This window comes from Dipodomys spectabilis, unplaced genomic scaffold, assembly GCF_019054845.1.
Source record: "Dipodomys spectabilis isolate Male_0828 unplaced genomic scaffold, ASM1905484v1 ptg000039l, whole genome shotgun sequence".
In the NCBI taxonomy this organism is placed as follows: domain Eukaryota; kingdom Metazoa; phylum Chordata; class Mammalia; order Rodentia; family Heteromyidae; genus Dipodomys; species Dipodomys spectabilis.
Genome location: NW_024870716.1, coordinates 12,324,237 through 12,343,718, shown reverse-complemented (window position 1 = coordinate 12,343,718; position 19,482 = coordinate 12,324,237).

Here is a 19,482-nt window from a genome sequence, read left to right as displayed (position 1 = left end):
GAGTGACAGGTGTGAGCCACCAGCATCCAATCCCTCCACACACTTTTATGGTGAATGGTTAGCTAGAGGGATTGATCAGGAAAGGCAAATAACCAATATTTGTTCAAGTCAGAATTGTGGGCGTGTTCTTGGGGCGCGCAGCAGGGGAAGCGCAGCTGCATACACCCAGTGGAGCTCGCTGCGCTGGAGCCCCGCCTTCTAATTGTTCCCTTGCCGAAACAAAAGTTCCTGCAAAGACACCGCCCCCCACCCCCCCAAGGTGCGGACTGCCTACTGGCAGAAAGTTAGACCTGGCCGAATATGATTTGTTCAGTTACATCGGCCAAAGTCCGATTGGGCTAAAGCACGTGTATAAGTTGCCTAACATTGTACAATAAGCTAGATCTGCACCCCTGAGTCTGGTCCCCAGGTCTCTTTCGTGGGTTCTATCTCCTCTTCACCCCCCACCCCGCCCTCCCAAGCCGCTGGACGGCGACACAGAATAAAACAAATCTTCTTAGCTAAGCTTTTAAATCTGTTACTTCTGGACTTTGTAAGCATTTAATTCCTGTGTAAATTGTTCAAATACCCTTTCATTCATCACTCCTGAAGCTTGTAAATATTGAAAGGACAATATTTTCCATCCTAGTTTTCACAAACAACTTTCTAATTTGGGGGTACAGCATATTTTGTTTTTATGGTTCTGCCACAGGCAAAAAAAAAAAGCCATAAAATATAGGCTTCACTTTTTTATTACATGCAGCTAAAAGATAGTTTTTTCTATAGAGTATTAAATCCTACCTTTTTTGCATATTAGTGAGTTTATAATCTGCTGAGAGTCAGTATAAATAACATTAAAATATGAGATGTAATTTTATTACCTTATTATTTCAAAAACTTACATTAGAAATGTTGCTAGTTTGAAGGAAATGAGAGCCATTTCAAATATTTCCATTACTTGATCCCAAATTGGATCCTGTGCTGGAAAGGAAAGAAAACACTACAAAGAAAAAACAGGCCGGGCACCACGGTTCACACCTGTAATCCTACTCAGGATATTGAGATCTGAGGATCACAGTTCAAAGCCAGCCCCATTAGGAAAGTCCCAGAGACTCTTATCTCCAATTAATCACCAGAAAACTGGAAGTGGTGCTGTTGCTCAAAGTGGTAGAGCACTTGCCTTGAGCAAAAAAGCTCAAGGACAGTGCACAGGCCAAGTTCAAGCCCCACAACCAAAAAAAAAAAAAGAAGGAAGATAGGAAGGAAGGAAGGAAGGAAGGAAGGAAGGAAGGAAGGAAGGAAGGAAGGAAGGAAGGAGAGAGAGAGAGAGAACAGACCTGAATCAATGGAGAGAGGGGGACTGCAGATGGCATCTGAGTATATGTGTGTGTGTGTGTATATACAAGCTTATAGGACAGCAAATGATAAAGAAAAAATGTGTAGCAAAAAGTGATCTGAAGAAAGGCTTTCATTTTGCCTTTTGCAAACTTTTTGGCAAATTAAGGGTTATTTCCTATTGGAGAATTCAAAATTACATGTTACTAAAATTCTTCTAGAATGCTGTGTGCGTGCATGTGCATGTGCATGTGCGTGTGTGTGTGTGTGTGTGTGTGTGTGTGTGTGTGTGTGTGTGTGCCAGTACTGGGGCTTTGAACTCAAGGCCTGGGTACTTTCCCTTAGCTTTTTTTGCCCAAGAGTAGTGCTCTACCACTTGAGCACAGCTCCACTTTTGACTTTTTGCTGGTTAACTGGAGGTAAGAGTCTCACAGACTTTCCTGCCTGAGCTAGCTTCAAATGGTGATCCTCAGAATTCAGCCTCCTGAGTAGCTAGGATTACAGGTGTGACTACCTCCCTCCCCACTCCGGTACTGGCAGAATGCTCCCTATTGAATCTCAACCTGTCAAGATCCTATGAAGGATCAGAGGTTCATGTCACAGCTGTCTCACCAGAACTGGTCTCACCTGTCAGGTAACAACTTCATTGGGAGCCACCCCGATTTTGCATTGTGGGAGATAAAGACAGCCTATTGATTTCACAGAAACTCTTCTTTGGCTTTTAAAAAAAGAAGCACCTTTTAGGCTGATCTCCAAGATTTAAAGATTTTACTCAAAACTGAACAATTACAAATTCTCCACATGGCATGTATACATAAGCTTAAGAACTGAGCAGTCAAACAGCCATGCTGTCGCAGCTCAGAGCTATCTTTAATTTCCTTCTGTCTCTAAAACACTATCCAAATTCCATTCCCTTATTCTGTTATTCCTTACCAGTCTTACCCTGATGTACTGAGGCAGGCTTCATGCCTCCTTCTGTCCAGTCTTCCATTCCTCTCCTGAGGGGCTGAGGAGGGCCTTCTTAGACTGTCATGGGAATGATCACATCCTGACACTTTCCTTTGAGAATTCTCATCAAATTCTTCTGCCTCATTAAGTTCAAGAAATTTTAGACATTTGACCCAATCTAACACAGGTTTTTTTGCTTTGTTTTGTTTTTGTTTTTTTTTTTGGGGGGGGGGTCCAGTCATGGGGCCTGAACTTTGGGTCTGGGCCCAGCTCTTCAGCTCTTCAGCTCAAGGCTAGCGCTCTACCACTTGAGCCACAGCACCACTTCCAGCTTTTTCTTTTTTGCTTTTGTGGTGAGGAATCGAACCCAGGGCCTCATGCATGCAAGGCAAGCGCTCTACCACTGAGCCACCTTACCAGCCCCTTAACACAGGTTTTATGTAAACCAAAAAGGAGTACAAATATATGATCTTAGCATAGGAGGAAGAGATCAATAGTTCTATAAGGGATGATCTGAGCCACAAAGGTTTATGGTTTTGTCTTGTTTCGTTTTTTTACAAAGGAGTCCCATAATTCCTTTTCTTGTGTGCTGCCATTTTTTCCCTTCAACTGTTTCCCCTATTACCATAATCTGAGTGAAAAAAAAATTGTTTGTTCCCTTGCATATCTTTACCACAAATAAAAGGATTCTAAGTGTAATATTCTTGGAAGAATCACTTAAGAATTGAAAGCGCTTGCTGGGTGCCAGTGGCTCACACCTGTAATCCTAGCTACTCGAGAGGCTGAGATCTAAGGATCATGGTTCAGAGCCAGCCCAGGCAGGAAAGTCCATGAGATTCTTATCTCCAATTAACCACCAGAAAACCTAAGTGGCTCTGTGGCTCAAGTGGTAGAATGCTTGCCTTGAGCTGAAGAGCTGAGGGACAGCACCCAGGCCCAGAGTTCAAGCCCCCTGATGACAAAAAAAAGGAAAGAAAAGAAAAAAGAATTGAAAGAGCTCAAATAATTTATTGTTTTTGTTTTGTTTTTAGTCAGTCATGGGGCTTGAACTCAGGGCCTGGTCGCTGTCCCAGGCTCTTTTGCTCAAGGCTACTGCTCTAGCACTTTGAACACAGCGCCACTTCTGGTTTTCTGGTGGTTAACTGGAGATAAAGTCTCACAGACTTTCCTGCCTAGTCTGGCTTTAAACCACAATACTTTGATCTCAGCCTTCTGAGTAGCTATGATGACAAGTGAGAACCACTGGTGCCCTCCTTAAGTTTTATGATGTTAAGTACGTATGTTAACTGTAATAGAGTCTGGAAGTGAAAATTTTGGCACCAAATAAGAATAAATATTCCAAGTCTGGTATGTAAGAGCTATGTAACTAGGCAAATTATTGACTGTTGAACACCACCCTCTCTCCTGTATGTCCTAACTAAAAATAATAATAATTACAAATAGATAACATATATTGAATATTTACTCTTCTAATGTATAAGATTCTAATATTTTGTATTAGCACATTTAACCCTCAAATCACTTCAAAACAATGAGACTTGAGGTTGTCACAGCTAGTGCTTAAGCACTTCAACTATAAACATCATGTTTAAAATACCACTTAAATAAGCAATATTTGAGGCTGGGAATGTGGCTTAGTGGTAGAGTGCTTGCCTAGCATGAATGAAGCCCTGGGCTCCATTCCTTAATACCACATAAACAGAAAAAGTCAGAAGTAGCACTGTGGCTCAAGTGGTAGAGTGCTAGCCTTGAGCACAGAAAGGCTCACGGACAGTGCCCTGAGTTCAAGCTCCAGGACTGGCAAAAAGAAAGAAGGAGAGAGAGAGAGAGAGAGAGAGAGAGAGAGAGAGAGAGAGAGAGAAAGAAAGAAGAAAGAAAGAGAGAAAAAGGAAAGAAAGAGAGAGAGAGAGAGAGATAGATTTGAAATCAGGAATACAAAGCACTTGGGATCAAATATGATATAATCAAGTCTTTAGAATGGCCCAGTAAAGGTTTGGTAATATTTTTGATCGTATCAAAGAATGCTTTAGTTGGCACAAAAAGGGACTGATAAGTAACAGATTAAGGGACAGCTTAGCTTATTAAGTGTGCTGGATAGGCGGATAGGCAACTTCCTTCTTACAGTGAGCAGATTCCTTGAACATAGGCAGTGAGGGCCATTTATTTTTTGCAGCCTGAGATTCTAATGTTAAATGCCTATTTTAGAACAGATTATCTATAAATAGACATGGAGTTAAAACTTGCTCAGAATAGTCATGATATTCAGTGAAATCACATTTATTCTACCACAATCATCAAAACTCCCTAAGAAGCCAGGTGCTGGTGGCTCACGCCTGTAATCATAGCTACTCAGGAGGCTGAGATTTGAGGAACATGGTTTGAAGCCAGCCTGGGCAGGAAAGTCTGTGAGACTTATCTCCAATTAATCAGCAAAAAGCTGAAAGTGGAGCTATAGCTCACGAGGTAGAGCACCAGCCTTGAATAAAAGAGCTCAGGGACAGTGTGTCCAGGCCCTGAGCCCAAGCCCCAGGACTGGCAAAAAGAAAAAAAAAAATCTCTTAAAGCTCACCTTGGTATTAGCAACTGGCCTAGGAAAAAGGCCCTTGCCTCCTGTTACTGTCAGTATTGTAGATATAGACTTCATTATGAGCAAGATTATTTTAAGACCAATTCAAGATGCAAGGTACTCTATCTATCCTACTTTTGCCCTTATTAAATCATATGTAATTTTCAAATTGTAATGAAGTCATATGAGCACAGTAAGGCCTGGCCACTCCCTAATCAAGTCATTGCAACGAAACACTAAAATGCCTCAAAGAGCTTGACTAATTTCTATTGAGAAATGAAAGATTTTGAAACTCATTTCTAAGTAAAATGAATCATGAAAATAAAAATATTTCTTATTACAGTTTTGGTTTATAGTACTCCTTTCTGGAAATGGTTGGGGGGAGGGTTGTTTGTTTTTGTTTGTTTTGGTCCTGGGGCTTGAACTTTGGGCCTGGGCTCTGTCCCTCAGCTCTTCAGCTCAAGGCTAGCGCTCTACCACTTGAGCCACAGCACCACTTCCGGTTTTCTGAGTGGCTTATTGGAAATAAGAGTCTCACGGACTTTCCTGCCCGGGCTGGCTTTGAACCATGATCCTCAGATCTCAGCCTCCAGAATAGCTAGGATTACAGGCATGAACCACCAGTGCCCAGTGGAAATGATATTCTTATAGGTCATTCATAAAATAGTTGAAAGATTGGTCAATGATACATCAACAATGAAAAATAATGAAGTGGTGTACCCTGTTTATAGTAGAAGCATCAGCAATTTTCCAGAAATCAGAAGACAAGATCAAAGGTGCCCTTCAGAACAGTATTGTGACATGCTCAGGTAGTGACATTATATGACACGTATATGTGAATATTGTCTATTCAGATATCTAACATTGCTTAAATTCTTATTTTTCCTGCCGAATTCATGTGACAATTTCATAAACTAAACATTTCTTGTTGCTTATTTTTTTTTTGGGGGGGGGGGGGAGTTCCGGTCGTGGGGCCTGAACTCTGGGCCTGGGCGCTGTCCCTCAGCTCTTCAGCTCAAGGCTAGTGCTCTACCACTTTGAGCCACAGCGCCACTTCCGGCTTTTTTCTTTTTGCTTATGTGGTGCTAAGGAATCGAACCCAGGGCCTCATGCATGCAAAGCAAGCACTCTACCACTGAGCCACCTTCCCAGGCAAAAGTGGAGATTTGAGAGACCCTAGTCTTAGAAATTTCCCAGCAAACACAAGTGGAGCCATCCTCACTGAGTCTAGCCTAATTTACAGATTCATAAGCAAGATAGATGTTGTCTTTGTAAGCCATCACATGGTTTGCTAGTCAGCAACAGGCAGCCAAGGCACCCTGTTTTTGAAAGGTATAACCATGAAGAACAAACTAATTTTTATTTACTTCTACTACATGGACTTTTAATCAACTCCCACATTTTTTCCAACTTTCATTGAACAAAAAACAACGTAAGCCAATGTAAACCTTTAGATCAGTGTCACTGAATTTAACAAAGAAAGCCCTCAGGTAAAAGCTGGCACGTGAGAACATTCACATATTGTACTTCTGACAGGAAAGAGTGTTCCAGAAACACCTGAGATTTGTACGATATGGTCACTGAGTTAGACTAAAGCACGAGCCTAATTGAAGCAGACACTGCCTGCACAGCCTTGCTTCCTCCTGCCCATGGCAGCCCTGCTGCCCCAAAGCACCTGCTGGAAAACTCAATGACACTAATGCAATTTGGAATATTCAAGTTGTCTTCTCAGATGAATTGTGGTAGAGGGAGAAATAGCAGAAGAAAGGCTGAGCACAAAAGGGGATGTATGATGAATGGTCAAGTTTTAAATGCTAGTATGAGATCTGGTTTAAGCTTACGAGCTTTCATGGTACTTGTTATGGAGGGAATGCTTGTAAATCACCAGGTTTCACATTGTAAAATCCAAATGCATTGATTGCCAATGTGATGGAATTAAGAGAAGAAGCCTTTTTTTTTTTTTGATGGTGGTCATGGGGCTTGAACTCTGGGCTGGGCGCTGTCCCTCAGCTCGTCAGCTCAAGGCAAGCACTCTACCACTTGAGCCACAGCACCACTTCCAGTTTTCAGGTGGTTAATTGGAGGTAAGAGTCTCACAGACTTTCCTGCCTGGGCTGGCTTTGAACTTGATCCTCAGATCTCAGCCTCCTGAGTAGCTAGGATTACAGGCGTGAGTCACCGGTGACAGGCCAGAAGCCTTTGAGAGGTCACAAAAGTGAGGCCTATGAATGGGATTGGGGCCCTTACAATGGAAGCTCAGACAGCTCTTCTATTACTATGAGAGTGCCCAAAGGGAAGCTGCATCCAGGTCTGCAACCTGGACTGGGGCGCCACCTGACCAATGCTGACTCCCCAGTCTCAGATTTGCAGCCTTGATAACTCTGAGGGATACTTTTCTGTTATTGTAAGCCACCAGCCTGTGGCACTTTGTTACAGCAATGCAAATGAGCTAAGTCAGAGCCTCCCAATTTCACTCTCAGTTACAGTAGGTTAGGGGCATTCCAGAGAGAGCATACACAGTATTTGAAAAGAAGAAGATGGAAACACCACTGTACACTTGAGAACCATCTGAAGGCTTTTTGTTTTTTGCCTCGTTGGGCTGTACTAGGGTTTGAACTTAGGGCCTCATACTTGCAAGTCTGCTCTGACACCACTGAACCATGCTCCATTCCCGATTTTCTCTGGTTCCCAACTGGGCACTCATTTGAGCTTCAATCTGCCTCCTAGGTGTGTATGTGTGCATGCTGATCCTGGGGCTAGAACTCAGGGCCTGAATGCTGTCTCTGAGCTTTTTGTGCTCAAGGCCACTTAAGCTCTACTTCTGGCTTTTTGGTGGTTAACTGGAGATGAGAGTCTCATGGACTTTCCTGCTGAGGCTGACTTTGAACCACAATTCTCAGATTTCAATTTCTTGAGTAGCTAAAATTACTGGTGTGAGCCACAGGCATCCGGCCCTCAATCTACCTACCTTTATGCTCCCCATTTCTACTAGGATCACAGACACATACCACTACATTCATCTTCCCTTCCATGGAGATGGACTTTTGTAGACATTCCTGTCTGGCTTAGCCTAGAACCTTCTCCCAATTTTCAGCTTTTCATGTGGCTTAGGATCAGCAAGCATATGTCACGAGGTCTAGCTATGTGTTGAGAAAAGGTTCATAAACTTTTCTGCCTAGGCTTACCTCAAACTGCTGTCTTCCCATTCATTCTCAGACTCAAAAGTAGGGTTATATGCTTGAGCCAAGGTCTCCATCTTGTACTTTTTGTGTGCAAAGTGGCAAGGGAAGAATAGCTAAGAAATGACAGCATACCAAACGTCAATGGCTTGTGCCTGTAATCCTAGCTATTCTAGAGGCTAAGATTTGAGGATTGTGGCTTGAAGTCAGCCCATGAGACTATTATCTCCAATAAACCACTCAGAAAAAACCAAAAGTGGCACCGTGGCTCAAATGGTGAAATGCCAGCCTTGAGCACAAAAACTTAGGGACAGTGCCCAGACGCTGACTTTAAGCCCCAGGAAGAAGGAAGGAAAGCAAGAAGGAAGAAAAGCAGGGAGGGAGAGACGGAAGGAAGGGAGGCAGTCAGGAAGGAAAACAGGAAGGAATTAAAGCAGAGGGAAAGTGAAGGTCTTGCTGCTAAGTATCTACTAACAGAAAGGAAAGGTACAGATCAGTAGTGAGCAGGTTCAGAATCATATCATGTACACTTTTGCTCTTCTGTTCTGAGAATGTTAAGCTCATTGGAGCAGAGTTCTGAAGGTCCCCAACATACATCCTGTGAGTGGCCCCATCAGTGACAGAAGGTGGAGATTTCACAGGGTTTTCTGGAAGCTGTTGGGGCCACTACTGTGTACTTCTATAACACTGGCCTGAAAAGGCAGGGGGTGACTCTGTGGTTTTCTTACTTTTAAAGTATCAAATTAAAAAGCCCAGGTGCTGGTGGCTCACGCCTGTAATCCTAGCTACTCAGGAGGCTGAGATCTGAGCATGGCATTTCAAAGCTGCCAGCTGGGGCAGGAAAGTCTGTGAGACTTATCTCTAATAATAAACCACTCAGAAAAAGCCAGAAGTGGCATTGTGACTCATGTGGTCGAACACTAGCCTTGAGCAAAAGAAGCTCACGGACAGCCCCCAAAATATTTGATCTCTGTAAGAATAATTTGGAAATGAATATGCAAAATACTTCCTTAAGGTGAAATTGTACTTTTCAGAGCACTATTTTCCCTACCTCCTACCCAATTAGTCAAATTGGACTTGAAATACTGAAGATGACATTTCTTTCAAATCACATGTGCATCAGCCAAGCAGAAAGTTATAAAATGAGGCCAAGCTCTATCACTGAGCTGTGTCTGCATTTCCAAGGACAAGAAAGACTGGGAGCGGAGCCCAGTTTTGAAAGTGGGAATCCAAAATTGACTAAACATTTTTATAGTTTATTTTGACAAAACTGTCTAAAAAAATTAGAGTTATTTTAGCCAATTAAATTTAGATGAAATTCAAACACAATATGAGAGCCCAGAAAAGAGACATTGTGGCATTTTCCAGAATAAACATAGTGCTTTTTTTTTCTGAGAAAAAAAAAAAGTCCAATGAAAACAGGCTTATTCCTAATTATAGTAGTAAGGGAAGAGATTGGGAATTAGACATAGCTAATTATCTAGGCAAGTGAATTAATCCAGGGTAAAAGAGGCGGAGCTTAACTGTCAGCAGCCTTCCAGATGGATAAATTGGATCCTGACAGAGTCTAGGCCCTAATTTAGGACTGAAAGCTAACTGTTGTTCTGTGTAGAACTGCCTACCGTCAACTATGAGGCTGAAGGTTTGAGCCTTTGGCTCCAGTAATCTATGACTGTGTCCATTAGAAGACGGTCATGCTAGTGCTCACGTCTGTCATCCTAGCTACTCAGGAGTTGAGATCTGAGGATTGTGGTTTGAAGCCAGACGGGGGGAAAAAAGTCCATGAGACTCTTATCTCCAGTTAAACAGTAAAAAGCCGGAAGTGAAGCTGTGGCTCAAGTGCTGGAGCACCCGTGTTGGGGGAAAAAGCTAAGGGACAGCGCCTAGTCCATGGGGTCAAACTCAGAGCTGGCGCATGCGCAGACACGGGACAGCGGCGGGCCTCCCGAGCTGCCCTCGCCCGGCCTGGCAGCGTCCTCAGGTATGGACCTGAGGTGACAGTGCCAGCCCGGAGCGTGGCTCAGACACCGTGTCACAACGACGCCTCTGTGGAGCAGAGAAGGCCCCACCTCTCCCCAGCCCCCTGGACTGCCCCGGAAACCGGCCTCACCCCAAGCGCAGGAAGAGGACGCACCGACGCCTGTTCTCCGCACGCTCCGGCCCTCCCCGGCGCGCGTGCGCCACATGACGCAGGCTCACGTGATGCTTCCACGCATGCGCCACACACAGGCCGACACAGCCACACTCACAGGCGCAGAGGCAAGCAAGCAGATGGATCCAGGTATTCCGAGCTAGGAGTCGTGGTCTCACAGGTACAAGGACACACACTCACACTCATAATCCTATACACACAAACAGCATGGACCTAGAAATGAAACAGCAGTCACATCTGAATGTGTGAAGACCAATGCTGATACAGGCACCTGTCCGTACATGTGGACACACTGATGCACAGATCCACAGATCCTTACGTGTGTATACATGTGTCTACCTATATGTACACTGATGCCCCTACCCCTGTATGGATAAGACAGGCAGTCAGAGCCTTTCTCTCTCTCTCTCTCACACACACACACACACACACACACTACCACATGTACACAAACACCTCCACAAAGACAACCACACAAACCCACATGCACATGCATACTCACACACCCTCCAGACATGCAACAGAAGGAGGAGTGTGCAGAGGCAGCCTACCCCTGACAGTGCATATGCCACCACTTCAGACAGAAGACAGGCCTGCTCAGTACTAATAACTATCTGTTCTAACATGGTTTCTACTGACTCTTTAGGGAATCCTAACATGTTTGGAGCAAGTAAGTGCTTCCCGTTCTATGCAGAGCAACAGTTAGCTCTCAGTCCTGAATTAAATCCTAGACTCTTAACTGTCAGGATCCAATTTATCAATCTGGAAGACTGCTGACAGTTAAGCCCCACCTCCTTCACCCTGAATTAAGTCACTTGCCAAGCTGTTAGCTGCGGGGTTGAGTCTCTGTTTCCTTAGTCTCCCTGCTCCCCTGCTGGGGAGGCAAAATTTGTAATCTTGCCCCCCAAAACAGGCATGAGACCAGACCTCAGCACAGTCAGGGCTCAGGGAGTCCTGTGGAGTCCTCTTCCTGTGGCAGCTCAGCTGCTGCTCCTTCCTCCTTGCCTTCACTTGCAATCCAAGAGTGCCACATTTGAATATGCAGGGCTGAAAGTCAGCCACAGAATATCAGTGTGCTGGGTTTTTGTATTGTAGTGGGCTCTTTGGAGATTTTGAGCATTTCAGATCATCCTTGAAGACCCAGTGTCCCTTGCCCAAGGACCCTAGCTTGACAATTCCACACACCTCTCTTCACCATCTATACCTCTTAACTCACTGTTTCATCTCTGATTCTACGTCTGCTTTCCCATTATACTTGGGCTTTTTCAAGGATATGCAACTGTGCAAATTGATCATCTCAGGAAGATACAGGTACATAGTAGATGCTCAGTGGAAAGGTGATGGTAGGAAAGTCTGGCTGTGTGTATCACCAGGATTTCCTGCACTCACGTGGCTGAACTTCCCTCTATGCTGTATTCCATCTCTGATAACGCACTAGTAGCAGACTCTAACTGTGCCAACTTGATGTTCAGGTGGCAACTTTTCAGACCTTGAGCATCCAAGGTGTCTTGTAATACTGTCAGAGCTGATACTTGGTTTTTTGCGTTATGAAGAAGAAGAAGAAGAAGAAGAAGAAGAAGAAGAAGAAGAAGAAGAAGAAGAAGAAGAAGAAGAAGAAGAAGAAGAAGAAGAAGAAGAAGAAGGAGAAGAAGAAGAGAGGGAGGGGGAGGGGAGGAGGGGAAGGGGGAGGGGAGGAGGGGGAGGGGAGGGAGGGGGTGGGGAGGGGGAGGGAGACAGGGAGGGGGAGAGGGAGAGAGAGAAGGAGAAGGAGAAGAAGACGACCACGACGACCACCACCACCACCACCACCACCACCACCAGTGGTTTGCGTCTGAGACTCTTATATGGTATTCATAGTTCTTTGTAAGTACTTATTATCTTAATCACTATAATAACTTACTTGCTTGGAGGAATCAACATGTTTCAGAGATATTTCTTCTTTTTATTTTTAGGTTCCATTGCCATTGTGCCTTTTATCATGAAGCCCCAGAGCAGTATTTTGATTGGCTAACACCCTGCCTTATCCCACCCCTCAGCCCTTTCCCTTTCCAGCTATAATCCAATGAGCACATACCTGGCCCTGCCTCAAGCTAGTTCTTCCAAGAAACCCATGAGAAATACACCTAACCTGTAAGCAGCAGTGAAAACTTCTGGCACTGTGCTGTTGCATTTTGCCATCTCCTTTCAAAAACACTTACATGATCATTTCATATGATCATTTTTCACTTCACCTAATAGTTTATATTGTGATGCCATCCATTTTTTGCTCAAGACTAATGCTCTCCAACCCAAACCACAGTTTCTCTTCTGACTTTTTGGTGGCTAATTAGAGATAAGAGTCTCACAGACTTTCTGCCCAAGCCATCTTTGAACCAAAATCCTCAGATCTTGGACTTCTGAGTAGCTAGGATTACAGGCATGAACCACCAGCAACTCACTGGCTTTTAATCTTCCATTTTAAAACCCCCCTCATCCTCCCTTTCCTAGATTGGCAGATGTTTTTGAGTTCCTGTGAGCATCATTGGTGGTGGTGGTGGTCATGGGGCTTGAACTCAGGGCCTGGGTACTGTCCTTGAGCTTTTCTTCTCAAGGCTAACACCCTACCACTTTGAGCCACAGCTCTACTCCCAATTTTCTGGTGGTTAATTGAAGACAAGAGTCTCACGGACTTCCCTGCCTGAGCTGGTTTAAAACCACAATCTGTAGATCTCAGCCTCCTGAGTAGCTAGAATTTCTGGCGTGAGCCATCAGGACCTGCCTCCTGTGACCATCTTAATTGGATCCCCTACCAGAGCAACAATTCAGAAGCCTCAGAGGCACTGACAGGCTGAGTCTGGTCCGTGGGTTCAGCCATCTCCCAGCAGGAGTCGACCCCAATGCCCTTCTCTCTCCCTATGCTGCCTGCACAGTTCCAAGCCTCCTTCCAGCTTTTCTCCTTTTTCTCTACCTTAGTTTATATGAAAGCTTACAATGGAGCTAATCAGGTCAGTAGCTATGGTCCTATTTATCCTGTTACATCTCAGCGACAGCTGTTGATGAGCCTGTAGAGCCTGCAGCCCCCTTGGTAGAGTAGTAATCAGATGAGGCCTCCTCATGCCCACTCTGGAAAGTGGATTGCTAGTGTCATCATGGTGACAAGACACTCCCATGCCATGGTACCCGCATCTGTCCAACGCTAAGCCAGTTAAGATGGGCTAGCAGTACACAAAGAGTTTACAAAGGACACCTGGACCTGGCAGATGTAAAAGAATGTATTTTTAAGATTTCCACCTCCATTTTCCTCAAATTGCTTGAAATTTGTACATTTGATTGTGTCAGCCTGGTTCTTTTTCTCTTCCACAGTTACGTTTCTCTCAGTTTACAAAAATGAGGCATCCCTCTTCCCCAGAGTTGCTTTGTGCCACAAGGGCAGAAATTGCTCATGCACTAAACTAACACACAAGTGGTATAGCTCTCTTTCTTCATCAAAACCCCAGAGCCTCAGCATGGAGCTGTGTGTTTCCTATACTGCCCTCTTACGTCTGCAAAGGGTAATGCACAACATTCAATGCTGAGTGTGTGTGTGTGCACCAGTGTACAGGTGCATAAGCTGGTACTAGCGCTTGACCTCAGGGTCTGAGTGCTGTCCCTAAGCTTTTTCACTCAGGACTGGCACACTATCACCTGAGCTGCACCTCCACTTCTAGCATTTTGTTGGCTAATTGAAGATAAAGTCTCAAAGACTTTCCTGCCTTGGCTGGATTTGAACCCACATCCTCAGAACTCAGTGTCTTGAGTAGGATTAGAGGCATGAACCACTGGTGCCCAGATGATACAGGGTTTTTTTTTTGTCCCAGTTTGGGCCATTAATATAACTTAAAAGGGAATACCAAGAAAAAAAGATTTGAACTTTAGGCACAAAGTTGGCCTTCTTTCTAAGAGAAAGGAATCTTATTTGGCCATTTGATTTGCTAATACACAGTGACTTTAATAGTTAGGCTGGATGATATTTCTCCATAAATGGAAGATATTAATACACAACCCCCTCATATATATATGGTCAAAACCTATGCATTGGGAGATGGTTTTTCCTGAGACTAGCTCTTGTTCCTGCACAGTTTGTTGTCTTCTGAGCAAAGGACACAGGTAAACAGCAAACAGCTTTGGAAAGTAGACATAATGCATTCCTCAGTAGGAACTTATGGACACACAAAGCACAGACAGAAGCCTTTGAGAAAGATACTTTATTTTTATGTTTTGTTTTCTTTTTTGGGGTCCGGTCGTGGGACCTGAACTCTGGGCCTGGGCACTGTCCCTCAGCTCTTCAGCTCAAGGCTAGCGCTCTACCACTTGAGCCACAGCGCCACTTCCGGCTTTTTTCTTTTTGCTTATGTGGTGCTGGGGAATCGAACCCAGGGCCTCGGGCATGCAAGGCAAGCGCTCTACCACTGAGCCACCATCCCAGCCGATACTTTATTTTTAAATAGAGTTCTTCACACTTGCTCTTTGTTCATGTGAATTCCTGAGACATACTCAAGGAGGATGCAGAGTCTGTGGTCAACAATGGAACAACAACACTGGCAGGCACTGTCTGCTGCTGAGCAGTGACACTGTCAGATGTTGCCGACGACAGGCTTCAACCCTCGTGGTCTCTCCTGGCTGTGGAGCCAGAAGGACTGTGACACCAGAAGGGCCATGTAGACTCTGCCCTCTATAAACAACAACCGAAAAATTGATATTAATATTAGATAGACATGGCTTCACAGTTTTCAAATGTTTTCATGGAGTTTAATCCCCATAAGATGGCATTGTTTACAGTGGGGGAAACTAAGGCCAGAAGGTGCTACTGCATTGATTTCTGGTAAGCCAATTGTGGGAGAGCCCAGTGAGCCTGAGGTCCGTTAAGGTTGGTGGAAGCAGGGTCAGGCAGTGGAGAAGTAAGCCCTATGGCTCTGCAGGCATTCTGACATCATTGAAGACATTCTCCCCAGACTCCTGGTGATTCTCGCTTCAGTCATTCCTATGGCCCCAGCTGAGTGATGTTGGGTTGACGTGGTCGTCTATTGACCCCTAGGCTGCTGACTTCGATTGACCTCCTCAGTACCTGTGGCTGGGGCCAAGACTCAGCCCTTTGCTCACTGTGATGATTCCCAGACCCAGATTCTGACTGTTCAGGGCTGCTGCGTGGCCTGGCGGCTTGAGGATGCTGCCTTTCTCCACAAAGTCAGGGAGTGTGAAAGTGCGTGGCCTCCTTTCCCCTCAGTTCTGGCCCACAGAGGAGACTCACTGACAACCTTTGCATTCATTCTTCATTCGAACTCCCAAGTAGGTGTGTGTGTTGGGGGGAGAAGACAGGGGGAATCTCTGGTTAGTGTTCAGGCCTAACGTTGCATATCCTTGTCAGTGTGCCTTTCTCTGAGCCTTTTAGGCCATTTCCATCTGTGTTACCTGATTCTGACACTTACACCTCCCTCAGCATGAATCTTGGCTTTTTCATGCCTCTTGGAGTCTTGCTAGCAGAAAGTTCACACTATTTCCTGCGGGTTACTGAGGATTTAGATGTGGTTTCCCAACAGAATACTCTCCAGTTGACTTTTTTTTTTTTTTTTTTTTTTTTTGCCACTCTTGGGACTTGAACTCAGGGCCTGGGTGCTGTCCCTGAGCTTTTTCCTTTTTTTTTTTCTTAAAGCTAGTACTCTACCATTTGAGCCACAGCTCCACTTCTAGCTTTTCAGCAGTTCATTAAAGGTAAGTGTCTGCCCAGGATGACTTTGAACTGTGATCCTCAGATCTCAGCCTCATGACTAGCTAGGACAGACGTGACCTACAGGCACCCAGCTCAAGTGACCATTTCTAATCCAAATGTATGTCCTACACTCACAGATAACTTTTTTGGGGGGGAGGGGGGGTCCAGTCGTGGGGCCTGAACTCTGGGCCTGGGCGCTATCCCTCAGCTCTTCAGCTCAAGGCTAGCACTCTACCACTTGAGCCACAGCACCACTTCTGGCTTTTTTTCTTTTTGCTTATATGGTGCTGAGGAATTGAACCCAGGGCCTCATGCATGCAAGGCAAGCACTCTACCACTGAGCCACCTTCCCAGCCTCACAGATAACCTTTAACTGGTTATTTCTCATTCATCCTCTTTTCTCCTGATATTTCTCCTGTAATCTCTAGCATAGCAGTGATCTGGTTTCCATTATTCTGTGACTATTCTTTCCTCTCCACCCCACAGTCACCAACTAATTCAATCCCTCCCTGTATTTCACTGTATGGCAAAGACTAGCCATGCTTTTCTTAGCACTAGAAAGAAGCTCCCTGTTGCCAGCTGGGCAGATGTTTACAATGCAGCTCTAGAGCCCTGTCCTAGAACTCTACCATGCCACAACCATTCATTGTACCATGCAGATTGGAGCCTGGGATGGTTTTCCTGCACAATCCTTTTGAAAGAGTGCCTTGCCATCAGCCATCACTGCTGGTGCTCGAGAAAGGGAACTACGCTTGCTTGGGTGAGTGGGCGCTGCAGCTGCTGCACTGTGGAAGAGGCAATGGGGACATGGCAGAAGGGGGAAAGCATGGGGCTCTGCAGTACCCTCAGCATCCCTGCACTGATGACCCTTTGATCCTCTCCTGATGTCTCCAAGGGCACAGCTGCTCTTATACATTACAGCTCCTAGCTGGATGCCAGTGGCTCACACCTGTCACCCTAGCTGCTCAGGAGGCTGAGATTTGAGGATCGTCATTCAAAGCTAGCTTAAGCAGACAAACAGGAGAGACTCTTGTCTCCAATTAACCAACACAACGCTAGAAATGGAACTGCAGCTCAAGAGGGAGCACCACCTTGAGGGAAAAAACTAAGAGGGCAGCAGACAGGCCTTAAACTCAAGCCTAGTAGTGGCTCTAGAAAACAAACAAACAAATGTAGTTCCTCTGTGCCCTGGGGGAGCAAATAGAGTTTGTTCTCTTGGTAATTAACTGTTTGGTGCACAATACAAGAAGAGAGGAAGAGGGAGATTGAGATGAGATGAAGCCAGGCACCAGCGGCTCACGCCTGTAATCCTAACTGATCTGGAGGCTGAGACCTGAGGATCGAAGTGAGAAGCCAGCCCAAGCAGGAAATAGGAGAGTCTCATCTCCACCAAACTCCCTAAAAAGCTGGAAGTTCAGTAGTAGAGCACTAGCCTTGCGCAAGCTCAGGGACAATACCCATATCCTGAGTTCAAATCCCAGGACCAGCACACACACAAAGAATAAATAGAAAGAACAAATCAGAGTTGCATGCATGAAGAGCAAAGGCCTGGGCCCAGTCCCAGTGTGCTGAGGAAGGGCATCCCCCCTTCTCCCCTCCCCCCCCCACCACTTCAGACTAGCAAGGACTGCTTCCCAGGAGGTAGAGGCTGCTCCCAGGTCTGTTTCCATGACAACAGCATGAAGATTAGGTATGATCAACATCCTCAAAGATACCTGTTAGAGTAAATTAGACTTTGCCAGAAAACCATGCAGACAAAGAAAAGGTTTATTGCCTGGAGAGGGACCCACAAAATCCCTCCTCACAAGAGAGAAGCAGCTGACTATTGTATCCCGTGACCTTTTATAACCTACAAGGTTTAGGAGGCGGGGCCCCTGGTGTGGACGTGTGGATCAGGGGCTTCATCATGGCTGCTGCCCAAATAGTAGATAAGGGTTCTGCAGCTGCCCAGACCTGAAGGTCAACTTTAAGGGGCTCTTGTTGTCTTATATGGTGGTAGCTGCCCCAGAGAAGTGTCATCTCAAGGTAAAGAGGGTGGAGGCTGATTATCCACTGTTTTTACTAAATGGGCCTTCTGTTGCCTAGGAAAGGAGCATGCTAAGCTGTGGAAAGGGAGCTTATTGGGCTAAAAGACCTCTCTCGTGGCCTGCATTTCCTTCACTGCCACTGCTTGCAAGTAATTGATGACAGGGAAACCGTTGTGTTTGTACTGTGGCAGAATCACACTGTGGTCATTGATTCACTCGGGGAAGTGGCGCTGTGGCTCAAGTGGTAGAATGGTAGCCTTGAGCACAAAGAGGCTCAGAGACAGTGCCCAGGCTCTGAGTTCAAGCCCTAGGACTGGTAGACACACACACACACACACAGATTCAAACTCAGGGATTCGTGGCTCATGCCTGTAATCCTATCTACTTAAGAGACTGAGGATTAGTTCAAAACCAGGCCAGTGGGAAAAATCCAAGAGACTTTTATGGCCAATTAACCAGCAAAACGCCAGAAGTAGAGCTGTGACTCAAGTGGTAGAGCACCAGCCCTGAGCAAAAAAATTCAAGGATAGCACCTAGGCCCTGAGTTCAAGCCCCAGAACTGGCACACACACACACACAAATCCACCAGAGAAAAGTTGCTACATACACAACTCCCCTTTGCTTCTGGCTCTGGATACTATCTCCCCACAATCTACCCACCTGCTGAGTCTACATTAGGCCCCTAATCCCTTATGCCTTCTGGGATCCAGCCTAATACACAGGTACTAGCGTATCTAAATAGTTGAAGCTATGGCTTAGATCTAAAATGTTCACCCCAAAGTCTTAGGTGAGGGCTTTGAACTCAGCAGGTAGTGTCCTTTCCACTTTAGAAGTGGGGAATCTCACTGGAGGAAATGAATCCGTGGGGCAGGCCTTGCAACCACCTTCTCCCTGTCTCTACTTGTCTGTCCCTCTCCCCCTTCCTCTCTTCTTTTCTCTTTCCTCCTTCCCTTTTTCTCCCTTCCTTCCTCCATTCCTTTTTCCTCTTCTTCCTTTTCTCCCCTTCCTTACTCTTCTTTTTCCTATTTTTTTCATCTTTTTCTACTCTTCCTTTTTCTTCTTGTTCACGCTCTCTCCTCTCTCCCCATCTGTTTCTCTCCTTCCTGACCATGATAAGATGAAAACCATGTCTCGTCTCTCTGTGTCTCTCTTTCTCCTTCCTGACCACCAGAAGGTGAAGAACTTCCTTCACCATGCACCTCCCCACCTCCATATTCTGTCTTCAGTAGTCTGTGTCTTCCAGCAACACTGGAGGGCAAAGCAGCTCCAAGTGATGGCGTGTCCCCAGCTGCAACATAGATGGCCTATCTGAGCCACAGTGGCAAATGTGTAACATAACGCTCAACATCCTGTTCAAACCAAAGCTCAACCTCAGCAGCTCATTTAACTATGAGAATTTAGTGCAATCTTGATGAGAATGTTATGACTAGCCAGGCACCTGTGACTCACCCACATTTCAAACTGTAATCCTCAGATCTCAGCCTCCTGAGTATCTCGGGTTACAGGAGTGAGAAACTGGCACCCAGTTTATCATTTCTTTTTCAGTCTCCCACTTCTTTCTTCTCCCAGAC